General features: G+C 43.4%; 1 pseudogene; it reads right to left on the bottom strand.

Moving 5' to 3' along the window:
• Window positions 1-207: 207 nt before the first annotated feature.
• LOC110521021 overlaps window positions 208-20,119 on the bottom strand; it is a 28,304-nt pseudogene continuing 8,392 nt past the window's right edge.

The following is a 20,119-nucleotide window of genomic DNA, read 5'->3' as shown; positions in this document are numbered from 1 at the left end:
CGAACAACTGTTTTTATTCTGAACTATTCAGAGTCACTACAATTGATCACAGATGGAAGCCAATTAGCCTGATTTGTGATTTGGAAATAAACTCACATTTTATGTGTTTTCATTTCAGGCTGCAAGGCAAAAAAAGGTGAACATTTCAAAAGGGGGTGGTGACTTTCTACACCCACTGTATATGTGTACTAGTAGCAGTAGCAGTACTCACAGGTTTGAGCTGCTCACTGTTGACAGTGAGCAGTGACAGTGAGCAGTGATGGTACTGCCGGCCCTCGCTGCCTGGATGGGCATGGGAGTCGCATACAGAAAGTCCTAGTGGAAAAGGGGGGACGGGTCAGAGATGGAGGTGAGAGAGAAAAAAATAATAGAAATAGAGAGTGTGAGAGACAGAGAGACAGTCAGAGAGACAGTCAGAGAGACAGTCAGAGAGACAGCCAGAGAGACAGTCAGAGAGACAGTCAGAGGGAGAGACAGCGAGACAGTCAGACCGAGTCAGAGGGAGAGAGACAGAGTATTTTGTCTTGCCCATTCACCCTCAATGTCATGCATACACATCTCATTTGTCGAGAGCCATGCGTCCTCCGAAACACAACCCTGCCAAGCCGCACTGCTTCTTGACACACTGCTCGCTCAGAAGCCAGCCGCACCAATGGGTCTGAGGAAACACCATACAACTGACTGCCGAAGTCAGGGTGCATGCGCCCGGCCCGCCACAAGGAGTCGCTAGAGCGTGATGGGACAAGGACATCCCGTCCGGCCAAAACCTCCCCAGACGACCCTGGGCCAATTGTGCATCGCCTCATGGGTCTCCCGGTCACGGTCGGCTGCGACACAGCCCTCAGTCCGGAGCTGCCCCTCAGTCCAGTGGGGTCCTTTAGTAGGGTTGCCAGTCCAAGGTCGGTGGCGAGGGTTGCCGTTCCTAGGAGGACACTAAAGCGGACAAAGACTATGGTGGAGTGGGGTCCACGTCCTGCGCCAGAGCCGCCACCGCGGACAGATGCCCACCCAGACCGCACCTTGGGGGGGGCGGGGTACTGTCATGTTCTGACCATAGTTATTTTGTGTTTTCTTTGTTTTAGTATTGGTCAGGATGTGAGCTGAATGGGCATTCTGTTGTGTCTAGTTTTCCCGTTTCTATGTTTGGCCTGATATGGTTCTCAATCAGAGGCAGGTGTTAGTCATTGTCTCTGATTGGGAACCATATTTAGGTAGCCTGTTTTGTGGGTGGTTGTCTTCTGTCTTCGTGTCTGCACCAGACAGAACTGTTTCGTTTTTTTTCACATTTGTTGTTTTGTATTTTGTAGTGTTCACGTTTATCGTCTTTATTAAACATGATGAACACTAACCACGCTGCGCTTTGGTCCTCTCCTTCGTCCACAGAAGAAAGCCGTTACAACTATCCTATTGCCGCATTCTAGCGCCATCTGCATATTTCCATTTGGGAACGCCCACTCTGAAGTACGTGTGTGCAGTAACTCAATACTTTGTTACTGTACTTAAGTAATGTTTTGGGGTATCTGTAATTTACCATTTATATTTCTGTTGACTTTTACTTTACTACATAACAAAAGTATACTTTTACTCCGATACATCTCCCCTGACACCTTCATTATACACGCAACAAAATCAAATCAATCTGAAGCTGGTATCTAAAATAAATGTTTCCTTTTCTCGGAATGAAGGATTCATCCTACCGGATAAAATGTCTTATGTTTACCAAAAGTTTAGGAAAGACTAATGTTAGCGTTCAAGACCTCGCTGTCGAACCTAAAGAAACACATTTGAGGTACGTCTACTGTTAGCATGACAGCTAACCTAGCTAGCCCACCTTTTCTAATGCAACAAGCAGTGTTAGTTAATGCTAGGGAATCCTATAGCTAAATTGTTCACTAGCTAGTAACTACCTACTTTAGCTGGCTAAAATGTGCTCTAACAGACTCTAACTAAACTGACACGAGCTAACTTGGTAGTTTCCGAATCTGGGCACATTTTAGTCAGCTAACGTTAGTCTAGCCAAATACCTTCTCTAAACAACTGGCCAAGCTAGCTAACTAATGTTAGTTTTCGAATGTTAGCCAACACTCAATTAGCTAGCCATTTTATTCCTTGTGTTGATAAAGTTACTGTAGACCTACTAGCTAGATCAATTAACAGTTCTCATTGTAATATTAAAGTATCCTGCTAAAGTACCCAGTAAATCAAACTTAACTAATGTAGTTTATAGCTTTAAAATTGGGATCCTATACCTTAAGTATTTGGTGATGGTAGTTATCTAGCTAAGTAACTGTTTCTCTTATCCTTTTCTTCTTATTTCAGAGAAAGCATGTACACCATCTTAAGTATAGAGAACTGACGGCAAACATGCCCATAAGACTCCCTCCACCATCAAGCACAGCACATTACTGAAGACAGTGTCTCAAAAATCCATCGACAAAGCTGTGGTGAAGTATGTGGTCCAAGGACTCCAACCATTTGCTGTTGTAGAACCGTTCAGAGAGTTTGTCCAGGATCTGCAGCCTAACTCTAAAGATCTTATCAAGGCTGAAATCCAGGATTGATGAAGCCTCCAAGTAAATGAAGGTGACTGAGGCCATGAGAGGACCATGAGAGGACCACATCACCACAGACTGCTGGTCTGCAAGAAGACGGAGCTTCATTGGTGTTACAGCCCACTGGATAGACCCAGATAGATGCAGATGCTCTGCAGCCCTGGCCTGTAAATGGTTGAGAGGATCGCACACCTTTATGTTGGCAAGCACATTAAATTACAAGCATTCTGAGTTTGAAATCCGGGTTAAGATTGTGAGAACAACAGCTCTAACTTCTTGAAAACTTTCCAAGTTTTTGGAGAAGATGAAAACAACGAGACAGTGGGTGGTGAAGCAGCTCAGCCAGGACAGGAAGATGGTGACAAGGAATAAGAGGAGTGAAGAATTGTAGTTTGTTGATGTGGCAACGATCCTAAATGAAGATTATGGTTTTGAGTACCAGATGCTGAAGCACCAGCGCTCTGCTTGCCACCTACTCAACTTAGTATCTACATTCGATGCCCTGAAAGCAACATTCAATGAGGCTTACAAAAAAGTGTCCCATTCAACATTTGGCAAGTGCCAAGCACTTTGGAACAAATGCGGAAGATCCACACTTGCAGCCGAAATGGTTGAAGATGCTTGCGACCTCCAGCTGCTGCGCCCGAATGCTACAAGGTGGAACTCTTGGTTCATGGCTGTATTATGTATTATTTTGTCATAATTTAAGGTCTTGAATGTTGTCTAAATCTGTTGCAGTGGTTCCTGAGCCTTTGTTTGGGGACTAATAATGGTTTCACATGTTGTAGCCATACACTATCATTGATCCATTTATTCAACTACTCATCCAGCCATTGATTACTGTAGTTCAAATCAGGTGAAATGGTTAGTGGTCCCCTTTTGTATGGGGTTAGGAAACACAGTATTATTATATATATATATTTTCATAGGTTCAATCCAGCTGAACTCGCCCTCCTCACAGAGTATGCTGCCACCATGAGCCCAGTCGCAACGGCCATCAACATCCGGCAGGCTGAACCAATGTCCAGATGGGATGGCTACTTCCAACTATCAACCTGCTGATCACAACTTGACCGAATCAAGTTGTCCCTGAAGTACTGTAAGCCTCTGGTGGATGCGTTACAACTGGGACTGAAGAAGCACTTCAGCCACATGTTTCAAGACCCTGAACTGATAGCAGCTGCGATCCTTCTCCCCAAATTCAAAACAACGTGAACAAAGGATGACGCCACCATCAGAATGGCTAAGACAGCATGTGGTTAATTAACAGTATTTTATTATTCATAAACCACTGTGTATAGTGTACATTTTGACACTTCATAGATTTAAGAACCACTCATTTAAACTACATTCCTGACTTTGTGGTTCAGTCCAATGGGTAGCCTACTTAGCCCAGTTCTTTAGTTTATATGGATGGGGATGGATTAATATAGGCTCATAACTGCATGACTTCTATTGTAATCTTCCTTGTATTTCAGGAATGGACTACATCATGGATCACCTGGAAGAACCCTTGCTGCAGCTAAGTGATGGCACCAGTTCATCAGATGCCATGAAAATGTCTCCAGCACAAGAAAGCTCCAAACAGCTGGATGGATACCGGTTCAGCTGATCATATGGAGTCCTTCCCAGCAGTCTGTAAGCTTTCTCTGAGGTTAAACACCCTTACCTGCATCAGCTGCCTGTGAAAAGCTGTTCAGCATTGCAGGACTTGTTTTCTGAGGTCTTTTCAGAAAAGCTCAAACCAAATAAAAGGTCTAGCTGTTTTGCTTTTTGGATTTTACTTTTGATACTTAAGTACATCCACCACTGCTTAATATAAGGAATTGAATGTATAAAATTTACTTTGTACACCACTGTACTTAAGTACATTTAAAACCAGATACTTTTAGACTTTTACTCAAGTAGTATTTTACTTGAGTAATTTTCTATTAAGGTATCGTTACTTTTACACAAGTATGACAATTGAGTATTTTTTCCCACCACTGCTCAATTTGCCTTTGCACTCCTAAACAACACAAATAAAAAATGATGCAACGGGTAAAGTCCACAAAACCTAGTCCATTCTGTTCATACCATATTTCAGTTTTGGGAACAGAAAACTGTATTTGAGATCACCGATGAGAAAATGTGCAGAATGACGGCCATAATCCATCTTCTACATTTACCAGCTGCTGGGCTTGCTCGCACTACCATATTTGGTAGTGAGTGGAAACGCCAAACGGATGCTTCACATTTATACGTCCAGTGAAATATTTGTTTCATTGTTCTGTGGTACAACTGCAGCTACCTCTCCTGTTAATGATTTTGCCAATGCATGTACTATTGCCACAAATACCATTACCAGCAATTACAATACCACTATTATATATATATATATATACACACTGCTCAAAAAAATAAAGGGAACACTTAAACAACACAATGTAACTCCAAGTCAATCACACTTCTGTGAAATCAAACTGTCCACTTAGGAAGCAACACTGATTGACAATAAATTTCACATGCTGTTGTGCAAATGGAATAGACAACAGGTGGAAATTATAGGCAATTAGCAAGACACCCAAAATAAAGGAGTGGTTCTGCAGGTGATGACCACAGAACACTTCTCAGTTCCTATGCTTCCTGGCTGATGTTTTGGTCACTTTTGAATGCTGGCGGTGCTTTCACTCTAGTGGTAGCACGAGACGGAGTCTACAACCCACACAAGTGGCTCAGGTAGTGCAGCTCATCCAGGATGGGACATCAATGCGAGCTGTGGCAAGAAGATTTGCTGTGTCTGTCAACGTAGTGTCCAGAGCATGGAGGCGCTACCAGGAGACAGGCCAGTACATCAGGAGACGTGGAGGAGGCCGTAGGAGGGCAACAAACCCAGCAGCAGAACGCTACCTCCGCCTTTGTGCAAGGAGGAGCATTGCCAGAGCCCTGCAAAATGACCTCCAGCAGGCCACAAATGTGCATGTGTCTGCTCAAACGGTCAGAAACAGACTCCATGAGGGTGGTATGAGGCCCCGACATCCATAGGTGGGGGTTGTGCTTACAGCCCAACACCGTGCAGGACGTTTGGCATTTGCCAGAGAACACCAAGATTGGCAAATTCGCCACTGGCGCCCTCTGCTCTTCACAGATGAAAGCAGGTTCACACTGAGCACATGTGACAGACGTGACAGTCTGTAGACGCCGTGGAGAACGCAACATCCTCCAGCATGACCGGTTTGGCGGTGGGTCAGTCATGGTGTGGGGTGGCATTTCTTTGGGGGGCTCGCCTCCATGTGCTCGCCAGAGGTAGCCTGACTGCCATTAGGTACCGAGATGAGATCCTCAGACGCCTTGTGAGACCATATGCTGGTGCGGTTGGCCCTGGGTTCCTCCTAATGCAAGACAATGCTAGACCTCATGTGACTGGAGTGTGTCAGAAGTTCCTGCAAGAGGAAGGCATTGATACTATGGACTGGCCCGCCCGTTCCCCAGACCTGAATCCAATTGAGCACATCTGGGACATCATGTCTTGCTCAATCCACCAACCTCACGTTGCACCACAGACTGTCCAGGAGTTGGCGGATGCTTTAGTCCAGGTCTGGGAGGAGATCCCTCAGGAGACCATCCGCCACCTCATCAGGAGCATGCCCAGGCGTTGTAGGGAGGTCATACAGGCACGTGGAGGCCACACTGAGCCTCATTTTGACTTGTTTTAAGGACATTACATCAAAGTTGGATCAGCCTGTAGTGTGGTTTTCCACTTTAATTTTGAGTGTGACTCCAAATCCAGACCTCAGTGGGTTGATACATTTGATTTCCATTGATAATTTTTGTGTGATTTTGTTGTCAGCACATTCAACTATGTAAAGAAAAAAGTATTTAATACGAATATTTCATTCATTCAGATCTAGGATGTGTTATTTTAGTGTTCCCTTTTTTTTGAGCAGTGTATATATACTACAGAAAAATGAACACCAGTGCTAGAGTGAGAAGTATAAAGAGCGTTTCCACCGTCTCTGGCATAGCTTACATACCACCCAGACTTTGGTGGTGATGTGTCCGTGTTGCTCGAACATCCAGCAGTGGTAGGAGAGCAGCAGCTTGAGACAGCCACAGCAGGGCACTGAACACCAGCACTGACAGCATGGTCTGGCCCTGACCACTCAGAGAAAGACAACTGGTGGGGGAAGTGGAGAGAGGATACATACAATTCATACATTATAGTAGTAGACTGGTTGTCAGTATGGCTGTCAGTCTGTGAGAGACTAAGAAAATATCACAGGATAAAAGAGAAACAAGTAATATGGGGACCTCTATTGGTCAAATGTAGAAGATTAGAGCCCTGTACTCGCATGAATTTTAAGAACGAGCCCTACCCATGTCACCCGGTTATTGTCATGAAAAAGACTGCCAGTCTAATGGTAATTGACTGTTAATTAATATAATCACATTAGGCATCGCCAGACTACCATGCAATTCAACATCACAATAAATCCATTATTTTAATCAGGTCTAAAGAAACATGATATTAAGAAAATGTATTTCAGAAGAACAGAATATGCGTTGGCTTACTGTATGTTTTCTGGATATGCTCCATGCCATAGGCTGTAGTCGTGTTCATTTAGCTGACAAGATATGCTAAAAAGTCCCGTGCCATTATAAATCAAATAACATTTTATTTGTCACTAACACATGGTTAGCAGATGTTAATGCAAGTGTAGCGAAATGCTTGTGCTTCTAGTTCCGGCAATGCAGTAATAACCAACAAGTAATCTAACCTAACAATTCCACAACTACTACCTTATACACACAAGTGTAAAGGGATAAAAAAATATGTATGTAAAGATATATGAATGAGTGATGGTACAGAACGGCATAGGCAAGATGCAGTAGATGGTATCGAGTACAGTATATACAAATGAGATGAGTAATGTAGGGTATTTAAACAAAGTGGCATAGTTTAAAGTGGCTAGTGATACATGTATTACATAAAGATGCAGTAGATGATATAGAGTACAGTATATACATATGAGATGAGTAATGTAGGGTATGTAAACATTATATTAAGTGGCATTGTTTAAAGTGGCTAGTGATACATTGTTTACATCAATTTCCATCAATTTCCATTATTAAAGTGGCTGGAGTTGAGTCAGTATGTTGGCAGCAGCCACTCAATGTTAGTGGTGGCTGTTTAACAGTCTGATGGCCTTGAGATAGAAGCTGTTTTTCAGTCTCTTGGTCCCTGCTTTGATGCACCTGTACTGACCTCGCCTTCTGGATGATAGCAGGGTGAACAGGCAGTGGCTCGGTTGGTTGTTGTCCTTGATGATCTTTATGGCCTCCAGTGACATCGGGTGGTGTAGGTGTCCTGGAGGGCAGGTAGTTTGCCCCCGGTAATGCGTTGTGCAGACCTCGCTACCCTCTGGAGAGCCTTACGGTTGTGGGCGGAGCAGTTGCCGTACCAGGCAGTGATACAGCTGTTGGAATTATTATGAATAAACAATATCCCCATTTTAAATAGAATTGTAACTAAAAAAACTTATACTCTGTTTTATTATATCTGATTAACAATATGAGTTCATAAGAAGGGATTGTGTGACACGGACAAGGAGTAATTAAAGTTAATGAACACCATTCCAACTAAGAAGAAACTAATGGGTTGGGGACTGTGTAAACAAATAAGGTCGTTAACCTAACGTTGAACCTACAGAAACTTAGCTCTGGGGTTTTTAGATAAGGCAGTGAGTGCATTCCTAGGTTTTCTGTTAATTAGAACTGTCAGCTCAGTGGTGATCGATAATGTTGAGGGGTCAAAAGTTACCTGGGAGTGTGTTAGTAAGTTAGAATGAACTTTTCACCTCACTTTGTCCCGGTCGAGAGGAGGGGATTCTGTTAAAGCAATTAAATGACGTCATGATCTGTATATAAACTGTTGCTTGTGGTTAAGTGGGAGCGTGCTCCGAGAATAAATTCTGTTACCTATTATTGAAAGACTGGTCTGCGTCTATTTTATGCAAACAAGAATCTTAGAAATTCTCATAAAATATATTAAGGGTTTTCAATTGATGAAAGCACATTGGCATAATTAAATGACACTAACAACAGCCCGACAGGATGTTCTCGATTGTGCATCTGTAGAAGTTTGTGAGTGCTTTTGGTGACAAGCCGAATTTCATCAACCTCCTGAGGTTGAGGAGGCGCTGCTGCACCTTCTTCACAACGCTGTCTGTGTGGGTGGACCAATTCAGTTTGTCCGTGATGTGTACGCCGAGGAACTTAAAACTTACTACCCTCTCCACTACTGTCTCTTCGATGTGGATAGGGGGGTGCTCCCTCTGCTGTTTCCTGAAGTCCACAATCATCTCCTTTGTTTTGTTGACGTTGAGTGTGAGGTTATTTTCCTGACACCACACTCCGAGGGCCCTCACCTCCTCCCTGTAGGCCGTCTCGTCGTTGTTGGTAATCAAGCCTACCACTGTAGTGTCGTCCGCAAACTTTATGATTGAGTTGGAGGCGTGCATGGCCGCGCAGTCGTGGGTGAACAGGGAATACAGGCGAGGATCAGCGGAGTGGAGATGTTTTTACCTACCCTCACCACCTGGGGGCAGCCCGTCAGGAAGTCCAGTTCTCAGTTGCACAGGGCGGGGTCGAGACCCAGGGTCATAAACAGTATGGGGATGAGGTAGGTACAGTGCCTTGCGAAAGTATTCGGCCCCCTTGAACTTTGCGACCTTTTGCAACATTTCAGGCTTCAAACATAAAGATATAAAACTGTATTTTTTTGTGAAGAATCAACAACAAGTGGGACACAATCATGAATTGGAACGACATTTATTGGATATTTCAAACTTTTTTAACAAATCAAAAACTGAAAAATTGGGCGTGCAAAATTATTCAGCCCCTTTACTTTCAGTGCAGCAAACTCTCTCCAGAAGTTCAGTGAGGATCTCTGAATGATCCAATGTTGACCTAAATGACTAATGATGATAAATACAATCCACCTGTGTGTAATCAAGTCTCTGTATAAATGCACCTGCACTGTGATAGTCTCAGAGGTCCGTTAAAAGCGCAGAGAGCATCATGAAGAACAAGGAACACACCAGGCAGGTCCGAGATACTGTTGTGAAGAAGTTTAAAGCCGGATTTGGATACAAAAAGATTTCCCAAGCTTTAAACATCCCAAGGAGCACTGTGCAAGCGATAATATTGAAATGGAAGGAGCATCAGACCACTGCAAATCTACCAAGACCTGGCCGTCCCTCTAAACTTTCAGCTCATACAAGGAGAAGACTGATCAGAGATGCAGCCAAGAGGCCCATGATCACTCTGGATGAACTGCAGAGATCTACAGCTGAGGTGGGAGACTCTGTCCATAGGACAACAATCAGTCGTATATTGCACAAATCTGGCCTTTATGGAAGAGTGGCAAGAAGAAAGCCATTTCTTAAAGATATCCATAAAAAGTGTCATTTAAAGTTTGCCACAAGCCACCTGGGAGACACACCAAACATGTGGAAGAAGGTGCTCTGGTCAGATGAAACCAAAATTGAACTTTTTGGCAACAATGCAAAACGTTATGTTTGGCGTAAAAGCAACACAGCTCATCACCCTGAACACATCATCCCCACTGTCAAACATGGTGGTGGCAGCATCATGGTTTGGGCCTGCTTTTCTTCAGCAGGGACAGGGAAGATGGTTAAAATTGATGGGAAGATGGATGGAGCCAAATACAGGACCATTCTGGAAGAAAACCTGATGGAGTCTACAAAAGACCTGAGACTGGGACGGAGATTTGTCTTCCAACAAGACAATGATCCAAAACATAAAGCAAAATCTACAATGGAATGGTTCAAAAATAAACATATCCAGGTGTTAGAATGGCCAAGTCAAAGTCCAGACCTGAATCCAATCGAGAATCTGTGGAAAGAACTGAAAACTGCTGTTCACAAATGCTCTCCATCCAACCTCACTGAGCTCGAGCTGTTTTGCAAGGAGGAATGGGAAAATATTTCAGTCTCTCAATGTGCAAAACTGATAGAGACATACCCCAAGCGACTTACAGCTGTAATCGCAGCAAAAGGTGTCGCTACAAAGTATTAACTTAAGGGGGCTGAATAATTTTGCACGCCCAATTTTTCAGTTTTTGATTTGTTAAAAAAGTTTGAAATATCCAATAAATGTTGTTCCACTTCATGATTGTGTCCCACTTGTTGTTGATTCTTCACAAAAAAAATACAGTTTTATATCTGTATGTTTGAAGCCTGAAATGTGGCAAAAGGTCGCAAAGTTCAAGGGGGCCGAATACTTTCGCAAGGCACTGTGAAATTGGGTAGGGCTATTTACCGATAGACTATGTACAGCTGCAGCGATCGGTTAGCTGCTCAGATAGCAGATGTTTGAAGTTGGCGAGGGAGATAAAAGTCTCCAACTTCAGCGATTTTTGCAATTCGTTCCAGTCACAGGCAGCAGAGAACTGGAACGAAAGGCGGCCAAATGAGGTGTTGGCTTTAGGGATGATCAGTGAGATACACCTGCTGGAGCGCGTGCTACGGGTGGGTGTTGCCATTGTGACCAGTGAACTGAGATAAGGCGGAGCTTTACCTAGCATGGCCTTGTAGATGACCTGGAGCCAGTGGGTCTGGCGGCGAATATGTAGCGAGGGCCAGCCGACTAGAGCATACAGGTCGCAGTGGTGGGTGGTATAAGGTGCTTTAGTAACAAAACGGATGGCACTGTGATAAACTGCATCCAGTTTGCTGAGTAGAGCATTGGAAGCTATTTTGTAGATGACATCGCCGAAGTCGAGGATCGGTAGGATAGTCAGTTTTACTAGGGTAAGTTTGGCGGCATGAGTGAAGGAGGCTTTGTTGCGGAATAGAAAGCCGACTCTAGATTTGATTTTAGATTGGAGATGTTTGATATTAGTCTGGAAGGAGAGTTTACAGTCTAGCCAGACACCAAGGTACTTATAGATGTCCACATATTCTAGGTCGGAACCATCCAGGGTGGTGATGCTAGTCAAGCGTGCGGGTGCAGGCAGCGAACGGTTGAAAAGCATGCATTTGGTTTTACTAGCGTTTAAGAGCAGTTGGAGGCCACGTAAGGAGTGTTGTATGGCATTGAAGCTCGTTTGGAGGTTAGATAGCACAGTGTCCAAGGACGGGCCGGAAGTATACAGAATGGTGTCGTCTGCGTAGAGGTGGATCAGGGAATCGCCCGCAGCAAGAGCAACATCTTTGATATATACAGAGAAAAGAGTCAGCCCGAGAATTGAACCCTGTGGCACCCCCATAGAGACTGCCAGAGGACCGGACAGCATGCCCTTTTAAAGAATGACCAGGCATCCTCAACTGACGGGATGAGGTCAATATCCTTCCAGGATACCTGGGCCAGGTCGATTAGAAAGGCCTGCTCACAGAAGTGTTTTAGGGAGCGTTTGACAGTGATGAGGGGTGGTCGTTTGACTGCGGATCCATAGCAGATACAGGCAATGAGGCAGTGATCGCTGAGATCCTGGTTGAAGACAGCGGAGGTGTATTTGGAGGGCCAGTTGGTCAGGATGACGTCTATGAGGGTGCCCTTGTTTACATATTTAGTGTTGTACCTGGTGGGTTCCTTGATGATTTGTGTGAGATTGAGGGCATCTAGCTTAGATTGTAGGACTGCCGGGGTGTTATTAAGCATATCCCAGTTTAGGTCACCTAACAGAACAAACTCTGAAGCTAGATGGGAAGCGATCAATTCACAAATGGTGTCCAGGGCACAGCTGGGAGCTGAGGGGGGTCGGTAGCAGGCGGCAACAGTGGGAGACTTATTTCTAGTTCGAACTGTTTGGGTATGGACCTGGAAAATATGACATTACTTTGCAGGCTATCTCTGCAGTAGACTGCAACTCCTCCCCCCTTGGCAGTTCTATCTTGACGGAAAATGTTATAGTTGGGTATGGAAATCTCAGAATTTTTGGTGGCCTTCCTGAGCCAGGATTCAGACATGGCAAGGACATCAGGGTTAGCAGAGTGTGCTAAAGCAGTGAGTAAAACAAACTTAGGGAGGAGGCTTCTGATGTTGACATGCATGAAACCAAGGCTTTTTCGATCACCGAAGTCAACAAATGAGGGTGCCTGGGGACATGCAGGGCCTGGGTTTACCTCCACATCACCCGCGGAACAGAGGAGGAGCAGTATGAGGGTGCGGCTAAAGGCTATCAAAACTGGTCGCCTAGAGCGTTGGGAACAAAGAATAAAAGGCACAGATTTCTGGGCATGGTAGAATATATTCAGGGCATAATGCGCAGACAGGGGTATGGTGGGGTGCGAGTACAGCGGAAGTAAGCCCAGGTACTGGGTGATGATAAGAGAGGTTGTATCTCTGGACATGCTGGTTGTAATGGGTGAGGTCACCGCATGTGTGGGAGGTGGGAAAAAGGAGGTATCAGGGGTATGAACAGTGGAACTAGGGGCTCCATTGTAAACTAAAACAATGATAACTAACCTGAACAACAGTATACAAGGCATATTGACATTTGAGAGAGACATACAGCGAGGCATACAGTAATCACAGGTGTTGATTGGGAGAGCTAGCTAAAACAGTAGGTGAGTCAACAACAGCTAATCAGCTAGCACAACAACAGCAGGTAAAATGGCGTTGACTAGGCAGAGAGGGTCGGATTAACTACACAGAGCCTGAGTGCGGCCGACAGATAAAACATAAACATGCGTCGTCTGTGGACCTATTGGGGCGGTAAGCAAATGGGAGTGACTAGTCTCTCAAAGCACTTCATGATGACGGAAGTGCTACGGGACGGTAGTCGTTTAGCTCAGTTACCTTAGCTTTCTTGGGAACAGGAACAATGGTGGCCCTCTTGAAGCATGTGGGAACAGCAGACTGTGATAAGGATTGATTGAATATGTCCGTAAACACACCAGCCAGCTGGTCTGTGCATGCTCTGAGGACGCGGTTGGGGATGCCGTCTGGGCCTGCAGCCTTGCAAGGGTTAACACGTCGGCTGTAAATGTTTTACTCACGTCGGCTGCAGTGAAGGAGAGTCCACAGGTTTTGGTAGAGGGCGGTGTCAGTGGCACTGTATTGTCCTCAAAGCGAGCAAAACATGTATCTAGTTTGCCTGGGAGCAAGACATCCTGGTCCGCGACGGGGCTGGTTTTTGCTTTGTAGTCCGTGATTGACTGTAGACCCTGCCACATACCTCTTGTGTCTGAGCCGTTGAATTGCGACTCTACTTTGTCTCTATACTGACGCTTAGCTTGTTTGATTGCCATGCGGAGGGAATATTTTATATTATATGATTTTATAGTGAGATGTAGTTAACATGATCTGTAGTCAGTCAGTCAGTCAGTCAATCAATGTGTATAGCATCTACTACACAAAGTAACTATCCCCCCTCCCCCATCTCACTCCCTCCCCCTACTTGCCTCTTTCTTCCTAATCTTCCTATTTAGTACAGTGTATGATGTAGTTACCGCACAGGCAGAGGTAGTGAGTGATATAGCTAGTTACCTGAAGGGCAGGTGCACCTGGATTTTGGCAATGATGCCCATGGAGGTGTTGGTTCCACTTTTCTGGGCTCCATTATTTACTTAACAAATAAGGAACACTCAAAATGTGCACATATAAAATTAAGATATTTTAATTAGAATACAGCTGTAGACAGAAGTCAAAGATCAAACATACTGATAATTCTCCTGAGTTCTGCCCATTACAAAAGACAGCATCTTATATACCCGAGATCACACCTTATGGTATGATCTCATGTAAAATCCTGCATGTGCAGCTAAAAGAACAAGTTATTCTTAACACAAGGTTTCTGAGAACCTGTCTCAGTGGCATGCAAATCTGCCCTTTTTTTCAGAGAAAAACAGACACTGTCGCTCTGTGTCTCGCTATCATCCTCAATCCCTTTTCTCACCTTCTCTCACAGACATGGGGCTGCAGGTTTTGGCAGAGAGCTAGACACAGACAGAGGCCTCAATATTCACCTATACAGTGAGCATAATTAAAATGGCACGTTAGCAAACTAATAACAACATAATCAATGGTGGGGGACAATTTGAATCCTTCAGAGGGGTCAGAGCACATGTACATGGTGGCCAGGATTGCTATGACATCAAACAGCCAGAAGGAAGGGCTGGCGGGGTACACCCCTTTGATCAACCTGTTCTGTCACCACAGAAGAAGGCCACAGTATGAATATACTGTATATAGAATATGAAATGGTAGGACTGGTAGAAAATACACAGGTAAAGGTCAGTGTACAGGATACTTAAAGACCAGTAGAAAAACATACAGTGTCAGTATATAGGATGAATTGGATATGGTTACCTGAGGAAAAGTAAAGAAAGTATTAAATATGTATAATGGTGAAATAGTGAAGAACCCATAAAGGTGGTGATATAAAATATACATATATATATATATATATATATATATATATATATATATACACATATATATGTATATATATATATATATATATAACAAAAGTTGGAGGTCACCTAGAAATGTCCTTGTTTTTGAAAGAAAAGCTCATTTTTGGTCCATTAAAATAACATCAAATTGATCAGAAATACAGTGTAGACATTGTTAAATGTTGTAAATTACTATTGTTGCTGGAAACGGCTGATTTTTAATGGACTATCTACAGTTGTGGCCAAAAGTTTTGAGAATGACACAAATATTTAATTTACACAAAGTTTGCTGCTTCAGTGTCTTTATATATTTTTGTCAGATGTTACTATGGAATAGTAATTACATGAAGTTGATGCAAATAATCAATATTTGCAGTGTTGACCCATCTTTTTCAAGACCTCTGCAATCTGCCCTGGCATGCTGTCAATTAACTTCTGGGCCACACTGATCAGCCCATTCTTGCATAATCAATGCTTGGAGTTTGTCAGACTTTGTGGGTTTTTGTTTGTCCACCCGCCTCTTGAGGATTGACCACAAGTTCTTAATGGGATTAAGGTCTGGAGAGTTTCCTGGCCATGGACCCGAAACATCTATGTTTTGTTCCCCGAGCCACTTAGTTATCACTTTTGCCTTATGGCAAGGTGCTCCATCATGCTGGAAAAGGCATTGTTCGTTACCAAACTGTTCCTGGATGGTTGGGAGAAGTTGCTCTCTGAGGATGTGCTGGTACCATTCTTTATTGATGGCTGTGTTCTTAGAAAGAATTGTGAGTGAGCCCACTCCCTTGGCTGAGAAGCAACCCCGCACATGAATGGTCTCAGGATGCTTTACTGTTGGCATGACACAGGACTGATGGTAGCGCTCACCTTGTCTTCTCCGGACAAGCTTTTTTCCGGATGCCCCAAACCATCAGAAAGGGGATACATCAGAGTAAATTACTTTACCCCAGTCCTCAGCAGTCCTATCCCTGTACCTTTTGCAGAATATCAGTCTGTCCCTGATGTTTTTCCTGGAGAGAAGTGGCTTCTTTGCTGCCCTTCTTAACACCAGGCCATCCTCCAATAGTCTTTGCCTCACTGTGCGTGCAGATGCACTCACACCTGCCTGCTGCCATTCCTGAGCAAGCTCTGTACTGGTGGTGCCCCGATCCCGCAGCTGAATCAACTTTAGGAAATGGTCCTGGCGCATGCTGGACTTTCTTGGGTGCCCTGAAGCCTTCTTCACAACAATTGAACCGCTCTCCTTGAAGTTCTTGGTGATCCAATAAATGGTTGATTTGGGTGAAATCTTACTGGCAGCAATATCCTTGCGTGTGAAGCCATTTTTGTGCAAAGCAATGATGAAGGCACGTGTTTCCTTGTAGGTAACCATGGTTGACAGAGGAAGAACAATGATTCCAAGCACCACCCTCCTTTTGAAGCTTCCAGTCTGTTATTCAAACTCAATCAGCATGACAGAGTGATCTCCAGCCTTGTCCTCATTAACACTCACACCTGTGTTAACGAGAGAATCACTGACATGATGTCAGCTGGTCTTTTGTGGCAGGGCTGAAATGCAGTGGAAATGTTTTTTCGGGAATCAGTTAATTTACATGGCAAAGAGGGACTTTGCAATTCATTGCAATTCATCTGATCACTCTTCATAACATTCTGGAGTATATGCAAATTGCCAGCATACAGACTGAGGCAGCAGACTTTGTGAAAATTAATATTTGTGTCATTCTCAAAACTTTTGTTCACGACTGCACTGAAGTCGGAAGTTTACATACACTTAGGTTGTAGTCATTAAAATTTGTTTTTCAATCACTCCACAAAATTTCTTGTTATAGTTTTGGCAAGTCGGTTAGGACATCTACTTTGTGCATGACACAAGTCATTTTTCCAAAAGTTTACAGAAACTAAGTTGACTGTGCCTTTAACCTTTCTAGCGCAACGGTTCCTTGACAACATTCCGCTGAAAAGGCAGCGAGCAAAATTCAAAAATATTTTTGAGAAATTTGTAACTTTCACACATTAACAAGTCCAAACCAGCAAATGAAAGATACACATCTTGTTAATCTACCCATCGTGTCCAATTAAAAAAAAAAACATATGTTAGGTCATAGCCAAGTCAAAAAACCACAGCCATTTTTCCAGCCAAAGATAGGAGTCACAAAAAGCAGAAATATAGATAAAATTAATCACTAACCTTTGATGATCTTCATCAGATGACACTCATAGGACATCATGTTACACAATACATGTATGTTTTGTTCTATAATGTGCATATTTATATCCAAAAATCTCAGTTTACATAGGTGCCTTACGTGCAGTAATGTTTTGATTCCAAAACATCTGGTGATTTTGCAGAAATTCTCATAATAAACATTGATAAAAGATACAAGTGTTATTCACGTAATTAAAGATTGACTTCTCCTTAATGCAACCGCTGTGTCAGATTTTAAAAAAACTTTACGGAAAAAGCATAATCTGAGAACGGCGCTCAGAACCCAAAACAGCCAGAGGAATATCTGACCATTTTGGAGTCAACAAAGTTAGAAACAACACCATAAATATTCACTTACCTTTGATGATCTTCATCAGAAGGCACTCCCAGGAATCCCAGGTTGACAATAAATGACTGATTTGTTCCATAAAGTTCCATAAAGTCAGTAATTTATGTCCAAATAGCCACTTGTTAGCGTGTTCAGCCCAGCAATCCATCTTCATGAGGCGCAGGCACTTCATCCAGACAAAAACTCAAAAAAAAGTTCCGTTACAGTCCCCTAAAAGTTCCGTTACAGTCCCTTAGAAAAATGTCAAACGATGTATGGAATCAATATTTAGGATGTTTTTAACATAAAACATCAATAATGTTCCAAACGGAGAATTCCTTTGTCTTCAGAAAAGCAGTGGAACGAGAGGTAACTCTGTCAGGAGCGTGCGTCATGAGACCAAGGCACTCTGCCAGACCACTGACTCAAAGAAGTCTCATGAGCCCCTCCTTTATAGTAGAATCCTCATTCAAGTTTCTAAAGATGGTTGACATCTAGTGGAAGCCGTAGGAAGTGCAACTTTATCCATATCTCAATGTGTATTCGGTAGGAAAAGCTTTGAACAACTACAAACCTCAGATGTCCCACTTCCTGGTTGGATCTTTCTCAGGTTTTCGCCTGTCATATGAGTTCTGTTATACTCACAGACATCATTCAAACAGTTGTAGAACCTTCAGAGTGGTTTCTATCCAATACTAATAATAATATGCATATATTAGCATCTGGGACAGAGTAGGAGGCAGTTCACTCTGGGCACGCTATTCATCCAAAAGTGAAAATGCTATCCCAAAAAGGTTAAACAGCTTGGAAAATTCCAGAAAAAAGATGTCATGGCTTTAGAAGCTTCTGATAGGCTAATTGACATAATTTGAGTGAATTGGAGGTGTACCTGTGGATGTATTTCAAGGCCTACCTTAAAACTCAGTGCCTCTCTGCTTGACATCATGAGAAAATCAAAATAAATCAGCCAAGACTTGTAGACCTCCACAAGTCTGGTTCATCCTTGGGAGCAATTTCCAAACGCCTGAAGGTACCATGTTCATCTGTACAAACAATAGTATGCAAGTATAAACACCATGGGACCACGCAGCCGTCATGGCCCTCGCTTCATACTCGTCGCCAAACCCACTGGCTCCAGGTCATCTACAAGACCCTGCTAGGTAAAGTCCCCCCTTATCTCAGCTCACTGGTCACCATAGCAGCACCCACCTGTAGCACGCACTCCAGCAAGTATATCTCTCTGGTCACCCCCAAAACCAATTCTTCCTTCCGCCTCTCCTTCCAGTTCTCTGCTGCCAATGACTGGAACGAACTACAAAAACACTTATCTCCCTCACTAGCTTTAAGCACCAGCTGTCAGAGCAGCTCACAGATTACTGCACCTGTACATAGCCCATCTATAATTTAGCCCAAAGAACTACCTCTCCCCCTACTGTATTTATTTATTTTGCTCCTTTGAACCACATTATTTATATCTCTACCTTGCACATTCTTCCACTGCAAATCTACCATTCCAGTGTTTTACTTGCTATATTGTATTTACTTTGCCACCATGGCCTTTTCTTTGCCTTTACCTCCCTTATCTCACCTCATTTGCTCACATTGTATATAGACTTATTTTTCTACTGTATTATTGACTGTATGTTTGTTTTACTCCATGTGTAACTCTGTTATCTTGGCCAGGTCGCAATATTAAATGAGAACTTATTCTCAACTTGCCTACCTGGATAAATAAAGGTGAAATAAAAAATACAGCTCAGGAAGGAGACGTGTTCGGTCTCCTAGAGATGACCGTACTTTGGTGCGAAAAGTTCAAATCCAAGTGCAAATCCCAGAACAACAGCAAAGAACCTTGTGAAGATGCTGGAGGAAGCGGATACAAAATTATCTATATATACATTAAAAAAAGTCCTATATCGACATAACCCGAACGGCCGCTAAGCAAGGAAGAAGCCACTGCTCCAAAACCTTCATAAAAAAGCCAGACTACCGTTTGCAACTGCATGGGGAAAAATATCATACTTTTTGGAGAAATGTCCTCTGGTCTGATGAAACAAAAATAGAACTGTTTGGTCATAATGACCATCGTTATGTTTGGAGGAAAAAGAGGGAGGCTTGCAAGCCTGAAGAACACCCTCCCAACCGTGAAGCACGGGGGGTGCAGCATCATGTTGTGGGGGTGCTTTGTTGCAGGAGGGACTGGTGCACTTCACAAAATAGATGGCATCATGAGGAAGGAAAATTATGTGGATATATTGAAGCAACATCTCAAGGCATCAGTTAGGAAGTTAAAGCTTGGTCGCAAATGGGTCTTCCAAATGGACAATGACGCCAAGCATATTTTCCAAGTTGTGGCAAAATTGCTTAAAGACAACAAAGTCAAGGTATTGGAGTGGCCATCACAAAGCCCTGACCTCAATCCCATAGACAATTTGTGGGCAGAACTGAAAAAGCATGTGCGAGCAAGGAGGCCTACAAATCTGACTCAGTTACACAAGCTCTGTCAGGAAGAATGGGCCAAAATTCACTCAACTTATTGTGGGAAGCTTGTGGAAGGCTACCCAAAACATTTGACCCAAGTTAAACCATTTAAATTCAATGTTACCAAATACTAATTGAGTGTATGTAAACT

This window comes from Oncorhynchus mykiss, chromosome 30 (assembly GCF_013265735.2).
Source record: "Oncorhynchus mykiss isolate Arlee chromosome 30, USDA_OmykA_1.1, whole genome shotgun sequence".
Taxonomy (NCBI): domain Eukaryota; kingdom Metazoa; phylum Chordata; class Actinopteri; order Salmoniformes; family Salmonidae; genus Oncorhynchus; species Oncorhynchus mykiss.
The sequence above is the reverse complement of the archived record's forward strand: the minus strand, read 5'-3'. Positions and strand labels throughout refer to the sequence as shown.